Genomic DNA, 10080 nt, shown 5'->3' with positions numbered 1-10080 from the left:
GAATTTGAAGCATGAACGCATATCTTATGATGATTATTATGAAATCTTGATGTTTATAATTTTGAAAGATGAATTTACATGTGTGGAGATATAAAGCATAAATCTTGAACGATATTTATCATGATTTTGATATTTGTGTGGTGAATCCCCATTGAAAATTGTATTTTTTTAGAAAGTGTAGGTTATAAGCACGTTGATGTTTAATATTTGAGATATTTTGAATGATTTGACCTTTTGGTCTTAATGGAGTTATTTTGAACTCGAGTGTGAAAGAAATCCACAATGTGGTTGATTTTGATAGATGAGAAGCATGATGGCTCCCTATGTATATTTATATATTACTAAAATTGTTTTGTTTTGGATTGTCTTTGAAATGATCTGAGCTAAGTCCATGAGAAATCTTTAGCATCGAGTGGGAAATATAAAGCGACCTTACTTCCCTAGAACTACGTGCCCCCATAGGAGTGACCCTGAGGCTGATTTATATAGTGATCACTAGTTTGTGTGGATTTGATATTGATAGTCCTACTCCGATGGCAAGGATAGGACGGCTCTCCCCAACGTGGATTGTATGTTGGACTCCATGTAGCTCACATAGTTTATGTTGGTTATAGGATCTCCCAGTTTGTGTGTGTGTTTCCTTGTGTCTATGGTAAACGGTGAAGTGATTTGAAAGTGAAATTGTGAAAGTTATTCTTTCGAAAGATTTAAATGATATTTACATTATGAGAATTGATATTCTTGATGAACTGAAAGTGATTGACAAATTATATGATGACTCACATGTGTTATTATATTTATTTCATCCTCTCATGATTATGATGATTTTCTTCAGGCTATGTGAGTCTTTCATACATCCTGCATATTTCTTATAAATATTTATGATGATGATGTTTATAAAATTGCATACACCCCCATATACTCGGTTCCTTTCCATGGTACTGACCCACATCTTTGGATGTGGGCTGCATTTTCTTGAAATGTAGGTTCAAGTGCTTAGTTCCAGGTTCGACAGTGATTCTTCGAGCACGCTATTCTACATCCTCTATTGTGGTGAGTCCTCATGTTCCGAGGACGTGATGTCTGATGTTGGTTTCACAGAATTATTTATATTTGATAACTGAGTATAAGTCAATTGGGGCATGTCTCAATGGCTCGCTGGTTTTATTGATTTTCTTATAGGCTTGTTAGTCTAGTATAGATGTTGGGAGTTGACTAATAAGTCGTATTTTGTTATCTTTCTGAAATTCTTTTATTCTTGGATGATGATTACTCTATTGATATTTGAGGATTATTTATGGAAACCCCGTTGATTTGTGTTGAACTGAATTAAAATGGCTCAAAGGGTTAGCTTGGGGCTACTCATATCCTCAACCACTGTGTGACGCTCCGGGACCCATTTTCCAAGGCGTTACAAGGATAGTGGTTCCTTATTATTTCATTGGCTTGTTATATGATTTATGGACTCTTGGGTGGGGAATCCATTTTAATTATATGTTGTGTATATCTATTTTATCTTTGGAGCTTAGTTGGTAGTAGCCTACTGATTACCATTCATTTGGTACTCATACTACACTTCTGTAGCCTGCAGATTAGAATATGGGTTATCATCGTTGATGTGTACGTCGTGCGGAGCAATCATGGTTTGGAGACATAGAGTGAGCTCCTGACGTTTAGAGTATTTTTTATCTCTCTCTTATGTATTAGACTAGTCTTTATGTTGTATTTAGATAAGTTATATCAGTATATTCAGTTGAACTTCACTTTGTAATCTTGTACGCGTCTGCACATTTTTGTCCTCTTGTGTAACAAACTATGCAGGTGCTATTGTAATATTAAGGACACTGTTCCAATAGCATTTTAACCCTAGTAATCACTCAACTATAAAAGAAAAATGATGCTTATTTATCAAGTAGTTTGTGCACATTCGAAATCGGAGAGCTAAAGAAAAAAAAGCGGCAAAAACTCAATCTACAATATTGCTCATGTTCTTATCTCTTTTGTAAGTTAAAAGTATGAGTGCTCTTGAGTGAATCTTGATTTGTAAATGAATTACTCAGTCTATAAGAGTAATGATCTTTTATTGTTGTTTGAGAGTGCTTTAGGTAGAGTTTTCTTAGCTCAAAACTGGTTAGAGTTAACTAGTGTTAAGGGTTCTTAGAAGAGTTGTCAAGGTAGGCTTGTAGTAGAGTTATTACAAGTAGGAGAATCCTAGAGTTAGACTGAAATCGAGTTTGTAATCAAGATTTTGATTATAGTGAAGTTTTGGGTGCTTGTGAGGGTAAGCTGTGATTTTTCCTTCCTTGAGCGAAGGGGTTTCCACATTAAATCCTATGTTATCTAAGGTTCCTTCACTGTGTTGAGCTACTGGTTCATATATTGTGTTTTTGCCTGTGACCAATTATGAGAGACTTGGTACCTCACTGTGTTGTGCAACCTCCAAGGGTTCTAACCATTGGTATCAGAGCCAGAACACTTTCAAAGGTTACACCTAGAGTGATTTAGTTAGCATGGTTGCTCCACCTAACCTAGAAGAAGGGAAATCTACCACTAGACCACCTAGATTTAATGGACAGTATTATGGATGGTGGAAAACCAGGATGTTTGACTTTATTATGGCTGAGAATAATGAGATAATGAACATAATTCTTGATGATTCTCATGTTCCTGTTAAAAAAGTCAAAGAAGGAGAAATAAATAGAATGATTGTTAAAAGCAGGAGAGAGTATAATGATTAATACATAAGGAAAATTAAGAAGAATTAAAAGGCCAAGAAATTTCTAGTTTGTGGTATAGGGCTTGATGAATATAACAGGATCTCAGCTTGTGAAAATACCAAAGAGATCTAGGATTGCTTGAGGACTATTTATGAAGGCACCGCTAATGTGAAAGATTCTAAAGTATATGTTTACCACTCAATATGAAACCTTCACTATGAAAGAAGGAGAAACTATCGAAAAAATGCACATAAGATTCACTTCTATCACAAATAAGCTTCACTACTTAGGAGAAGTAATTCCCTTGTATAAGCAAGTGAAGAAGGTTCTTGGGATTTGTCCTAAGTCCTAGGAGAGAAAAATGGATGCTATAACTGAAGTAAGAAACCTAAAGACACTCACTATGGATGAATTGATTTGAAACCTAAAGACTCATGAGCTCAAGAAATAGCAAGAGCAAGAGAAGAAGGAAGTTAAAAAAGAAAAATCCCTTGCATTAAAATCTTTAAAACATGATTCAAGTGAAGATGATACTGATGTTGCCTATTTGGCAAATAGGATTTTATGTCCATGAAGTGGTCAGTTTTGAAGAAAAAAAAAAGCAGTAAAAAGGTAAACAATGTTGAGGTATGTCACAAATGTGGGAGTCTTTAGCACTTTATCAAAGACTATTCGATGCAAAAATTGGATTATCAGGAGTATCTTAAGACCAAAGGTGACAAAGGAAAGAACAGGAACCAGGTCCCTAAAAAATCAAGAAGGAAAACTGCAACTAAGTATGCAGTAAAGCAAGCTCTGGAAGCATGGGGAGATTTTTCCAGTGAATCTGATAAAGATGAGAAGTCTCGAGATGTGTCTATGTTAGCAGTAAAAGATAGTCCAGTTATCTATGATTCCTTGTTTGCCTTTATGGCCAACACAGAAGATAAAGAAGAAAAAGAGGTAGCTTTTCTGACATTAAGGATAACCTAGATAACTACTCTGCTAGAAAGATAAAAAGGCTTACCAATGTTTTAATAGATTATGTATGTGAACTAACTTTGAAGAAAAATTCTTTAGAAGAGAAAGTAGAGAATCAAGATCTTGATCTGATTGCATTAACTCTTCAAATCTGAACCTAGAAAAATGTTCTCTAAATTGAAATCTGAGAATTTGAGTCGTATGAGTCAACTGAAGAAGGGAAATAATTTAGATAGTAAAGGGAAAAAGGAAGCCTAAAGGTTTTAGATTGATCTTGAGGAAAAACTAAGGGATTCTTAAAAACACCTTATGTCTGCACTGCACAAGAATGAAGAGTTAGAAAGAGACCTGGCCCGTTTGAGAGAGGAGCTCAACAAGTCTCTTAAATAGACTGCTTCTTCATAGATCCCTTATAATTTGAATTATCAAGGTGTTAATGATGGTAGAGTCCTGGCCTATCAAGGATAATTCCAACATATTGGGTGTAAAGGAAAGGCTACTCATGATATTAGAAACAAAGTGTACGAACTCTTATGCACTCACTGTGGAAGAGATGGACATTTGAAGAAAAGATGTCAGTATTGGCTTAAGGCTAAAATAAGGAGTACTGTATATGTTTGGTAGAAGAATACACATGCTAATGGATTCAAGTTTCAAAAAAGGTGAAGAAGAAATTTCTACCTAGATTGGTCAAGAAGGATTTGATCACACCATTGTCCTCTTACTGGGAACTCAAGCTTAAGTGGGTTCCCAAATCCAACTTTTGATTAAGATTCCAGGTATGAGAAAGGAGATTGCAATCAATAATGGGTTATTGATAGAATGTGTTCTAAGATTTGACTAGATTCCCTCTCTCAAGACACTTCAAGGTGAAAGTGTTTTATTTTGAAAGGACCTGGTCCCAAAAAACTCATCATTAGAAGAAGAAACTTGAGGCAGTATGAGTGAAATAAATCGGGGACATGGTCCTCAGACCTATTCTAAAGAGCAAATTGACACTGAGCTCGTTCAAAATACCGACCTAAAATTTGAATCAATGTCACTCCTCAAAATTGACTATGTTAAGGAGACAGGTATCCATGATAAAGTAGGTGCATGTTAATCTAACTCAGCTTCATACCCTTATAGGTACACACCCATGGAAACAACTTAGGAGGAGAACAGTTGAAGCAAACATAAGTTGAAAATTCACTCAAGAAAGAGAAGGACCTATCCCATCTCTCAAATTAGTACCCAAATAATGTGCCTTAAAAATTCATCAAATTTTTGTTTGAAAAGGCCACATGTCTTCTCCTATCTGAACAAAAGTTGTCAATTCAAAAACAAATGTGAAGAGTCACACCTTCAGTGATTAAACGCATTATTTCAAAAAGATACCTATCAAATGTCAAATGGTCATCTCCTTAGTTACAAAATCAATTCCTATATAATTTATTCTCTTCTTAATCAACTCAGAGTATCCTTCTAAGGTATTCTATCTTTGCTCTAAACTGGTCCTTCTTCTTTTCTTTTCATAAAAAATTTCAAAATGGTAGAAATTCCAACCTCTTCCACCCCCATGAAAGAATTATCTTTTGATCCTCCTCAAGAATCACAAAGTGTCTTACCTACTACACCCTTCCCTGAAATTCTAGAAATCCCGAGTGAAAATGTTCCTGTCGAAAATCCTACATCCACTAAAGTTCTTACTCGTTATCTTTAAAAGTTGGCTTAAATTAACGATCTGACTCACCAATTGAACAAGAAACTTCTCAATCAGAAATTCCCCTTCCTTATAAAAACCAAAATCCTCCAACGTTGCACAAATATCTGTTAACTTTAAAGAATTGGAAGGAACTAAAATGTCAAATAACTTACCAGTACCTGGTTCCCCTAACCCTTCTAAGTCAAACCCCATCTTACCAAATTGTGTGATGAATGAGTTTATGTAGAGAAGTCTGATTCACTTAGCAGTGTAAACTTGGTGGCTAAAAATTTGCTTCTACTTGCATATGATCCCAAGAAAAGCTCTGCAATAAGGAATATAGTAGGAGAAAATGATAACTTGACAAAGGATGGGGAGTTTATATTAGCTTCAAAAGAGGAAAATAAAGAGGATGGGGATGAACAACCCCTTAGTTGGAAAATAAATAGACTAAGGGACATTAAAAGAAAAGGGAAAATGATTGACACTGGTGTACAAGTTACAAGATCCTACTCTACTAAGGGGTCTAAAATGAAATTTATAGTAGATTCTATAAAGGAAAATAAGTCTTTAACCATAAAAAGAAGAAGGCTTAAGAAAACTGTTGTATTCGGGGAGAAAGAAAATATTGATGTTGTAAAGCTTGAAGGGGGGAGGACATTGATTTTGATGTTGTGCTGCAACCAAAAAGAGAAGACAAAAATTTCATGGTACTGAAAGGACCAGGTCCTCTGGTTCAAAATCTAGAAGCCATCCAGGAAAAAAAATATATATTACTGTGAAGAAGAAGAAGAAAGTCTTTGAGGGACCTGGTCCCAAAAAGAGAAAGGTTGTTGAAGAGGAACTAAGTATGACTCAAAGAGAAGAAGAAAAGAGGAAGAAAAGAAGGTTGTCCCTAGAAAAGCAAGAAATGTTGTCTTAGAAACCAGAAAGTATTATATGGGAGAGTGTTTGATTCAAAGATCCATGAGAAACCTGCAATGGCAGAATTGGTAGAATATGTAAGGCCCAAGGATGGAACCATCTATTTGAGGAAGCAGCACCAGTGGTTTTTGAAAATGAAGTTAGGGAATTCTATTATTCAATGGGTTTCTCAAAAGATGGATTGAGTCTATTTGCACAAGTGTAAGGAAAAAAAATAAGACGGGATGAAGAAACCCTAGGAGGAATTTTGAATGTACCTTTTATGGGTATAAGGACTGTTGTGAAGCAACAGCCCACAACTGAGTTCATGATTAAAGCCTCGAAAGTGGGTAGGACTTCAATAGTTGGGGTTAAAATGAAATTTCTCACTAGTAAGTTCCAGTTGGTTTTTGAATTTGTGAACAAGGTCCTTCTGCCCATATCAGAGAAAAGGACCATTGCCTCTGATGTTGACCTATTCTTAATAGAATGTTTGAGTAAGTTTGAGTTGATAAGTTTACCTGCTCTTATGATAGAGCACATGAAGAAGGTGATCTATGAGAAAGAAGGGAAACATGGGATGCCATATGGGTACTTTCTAAACAAGGTATTTGATCACTTTGGAGTAATTGGGATAAAGAAAACCCCAAGATCAGTCAAACAAAAGTTCAGTCTGACAACCTTGATGGAGAATGAATGCATTGAAGGGAAAGTGGGAACTGTATCCCAAGTATTAGAACTTTTGGCTGCTCAAGCACATTTAAACAAAGAAATGAAGGAGTTAAGGATCAAATTAGTTGCAAAGGACACTGAGACAGTTCACTTGAAATTGCAGAATCAGAAGTTGTCCTTTAAGAGACTTGGTACCACTGAAGAACTTGCAGCAGAAAATGCAAAGCTCAAGGGCAAGGTTGCAAAATTAACTGGTGAGGTTCAAGGATTGAATACTGAAGTAAAGGACCTTACTAAATAGTTGTTGGATGCTCATGTTGCTAAGGCTACTAGAATGGACATATTTCTAAAATCACTCTCCCCTAAGCCCCCTTCTACCAGAGTCCTAGTGTGTCAGTCTTTGTTGTGGCCTTTGTAAACAGTTACTTGATGTTTTTTTGGTGCATTGTAATGGTGCTAACAATGAATAAATTTTTGCTTATGTGCCTCATTTGTCTCCTTTATTTTAAAAAGTTTTTCTTCATGATTAAGTGTTACCCCAGTGACCATGAGTAACTAACTATACTTATTTTACTCTTGGTTTACTTTTATTCCTTTTCAATGATGCCAAAAAGGGGAATACTGACTTCATCTGTTAAGGACCAAGTGTGTGTGTTTAAGCTAATGATAAGAGCCCAGGTACCAAGTATTGCATATGTGAAGATGTAAAGGCATAATGATAAGGAAAGTATGTAAATGCACTAAATGAACAATGGTGCATCGTAACAAGAGAAAGAAATTGAAGCTTGGTAGAAATTGACAACAAGGGACCAGGTCCCTATGTTGTATGATGGTAAAAGCATGGTATCGCATGATAGGGTGAACATTCATCTTCAGTAGTGGTAATCACATTGATTAAATGTAATGAATATGTATTGATGGTCAAAACTCTGTGGTTGCTTTGTCATCATCTAAAAAGGGAAATTGTTGTTTCTTGTTTTGATGATGAGCAGATGACTACAAGGGACCAGCTCCTTGGATGTTCAAGGTAACAGTACAGCTGGCACGCGTCTGCACAGTTTTGTTTACTTGTGTAACAAACTGTGCAGGTGTTGCTTGTACTATTAAGGACACCTAGTCCAATAGCATTTCAACCCTAGTCATCACTCAACTATAAAAGGTAAAAGATACTTTTTTATCAAGTAGTTTTTGCACATTCAAAATCGGAGAGCTAAAGAAAAAAAGGCAGCAAAAACTTAATCTCCAACATTGCTCAAGTATTGTTCATGTTTTTATCTCTTGTGTAAGTTAAAAGAGTGAGTGCTCTTAAGTGAATCTTGATTTATAACTGAATTACTCAGTCTATAAGAGTAATGATCTTTTATTGTTGTTTGAGAATGCTTTATGTAGAGTTGCCTAAGCTTGAAACTGGTTAAAGTTAACCAGTGTTGAGGGTTCTTGGCAAAGTTGTCAAGTAGGCTTGTAGTAGAGTTATTACAAGCAGAAGGAGTCTGGAGTTAGGTTGAAATCAAGTTTATAATCAAGAGTTTGATTATAGTGAAATTTTAGGTGCTAGTGAGGGCAAGTAGTGGCTTTTCTCCCTTGAGCAAGGGGGTTTCCAAGCTAAATCTTGTGTTTTCTATGTTTACTGCATTGTGTTGAGTTCCTAGTTCATTTACTGTGCTTTTTCTTGTGATGGATTTTAAGGGATCTGGTCCCTCACTATGTGGTGTAACCTCTAAGGGTTCCAACAATGTGGTAGTGTCAACTTTTATCCATAGGACTTAACGTGTTGTTTGAACGGAAAAAGAAAGAAAAATAATAAAAATTGCAAAAAAATGAAGAAAGATATTTAAAATAAAAAATCAAAGAAAATAAAAAAGAAAAAAATATAGAAATTGAGAGGATAAAAGGAAAAAATAAATGTTGGGAAAAAAGAAAAAACTGATAAAACAAAAATAAAGGCTGAGAAAAATTTAAAAAGAAAAAAGACAAATGTATTATTAAAAAATAGAAGTTGAGAGGAGAAAAGGAAAAAAAAAATAAGGATTGTAAAAAACTAAAAATAAAAAAAGAGAAAAATAGAAATTAAAGTAAAACAAAAGAGAAAAAAATTTTAAAAAAAAAAGTTGAGCAGAGAAAAGTAAAAAAAGAGTAAGGGCTAAGAAAAACTAAAAAATTAAAAAAAATCAAAGAAAAATAAAAAAGTAAGTTGAAAGATAAATAAGTATGATTTAGAAATATTTGAGATATAGACAGTCCAATAGGTAATTATTCTATCTACATCTACAATATATTAAAAGTATGAAGATCCTTAGAAAAATGATTTGAATTTTTTGTCCTTCATTGAAAATTTATATATATATATATATATATATATATATATATAGAAGAGGTGGTTTTGACCACCTCTTCCAATTACCAAAAAAGCCAATTACTTCCACATAATTATATATTGTGCCCCAATATATAATAATTTTATTAATTTATCAAAATGATTTAGATATTTAATATATTTTATTAATTTATATTAATTAACTATAACTACATATTGGAAGTAAAAAAAATTTATTTATTTAATTGTCTATCATGTTCAAAATTAATTTGTTGCCACAAATCACAATAATTAATAACTTAAAATATTTAAAAGACATATAGAAATTTTATTGACTCTTACCAAAAAACCCTTCTACTCCCACTTAATTACATACTATGCCCCAATATATAATAATTCCATTGCTTCATCATAATGATTTAAATATTTAATATACTATATTAATTTATATTAATTAACTATAACTACATATTAGAAGTAAAAAAATTTTATTTATTTAATTGGCTATCATGTTCAAAACTAATTTGTTCCCACAAATCACAATATTTAATAACTTAAAATATTTAAAAGACATATAAAAATTTTGTTGACTCTCATTATTTTAGCAATGCCACATAAATTGAGATAAAAGAAAAACTATTGCAAATCATAATAATTAACAACTTAAAATATTTAAAAGATATATAAAAATTTTAGTTGACTCTCAAAATTGTATCGAAACCACATAAATTGGGACACAAGGAGTAAATATATTATTTGATAATTACGTAAAAATTATTATAGATCACAATAATTAACAAGTTAAAATATTTTTTTAAAAATAGATAAAA

This window comes from Capsicum annuum, chromosome 6 (assembly GCF_002878395.1).
Source record: "Capsicum annuum cultivar UCD-10X-F1 chromosome 6, UCD10Xv1.1, whole genome shotgun sequence".
In the NCBI taxonomy this organism is placed as follows: Eukaryota; Viridiplantae; Streptophyta; class Magnoliopsida; order Solanales; family Solanaceae; genus Capsicum; species Capsicum annuum.
The sequence above is the reverse complement of the archived record's forward strand: the minus strand, read 5'-3'. Positions refer to the sequence as shown.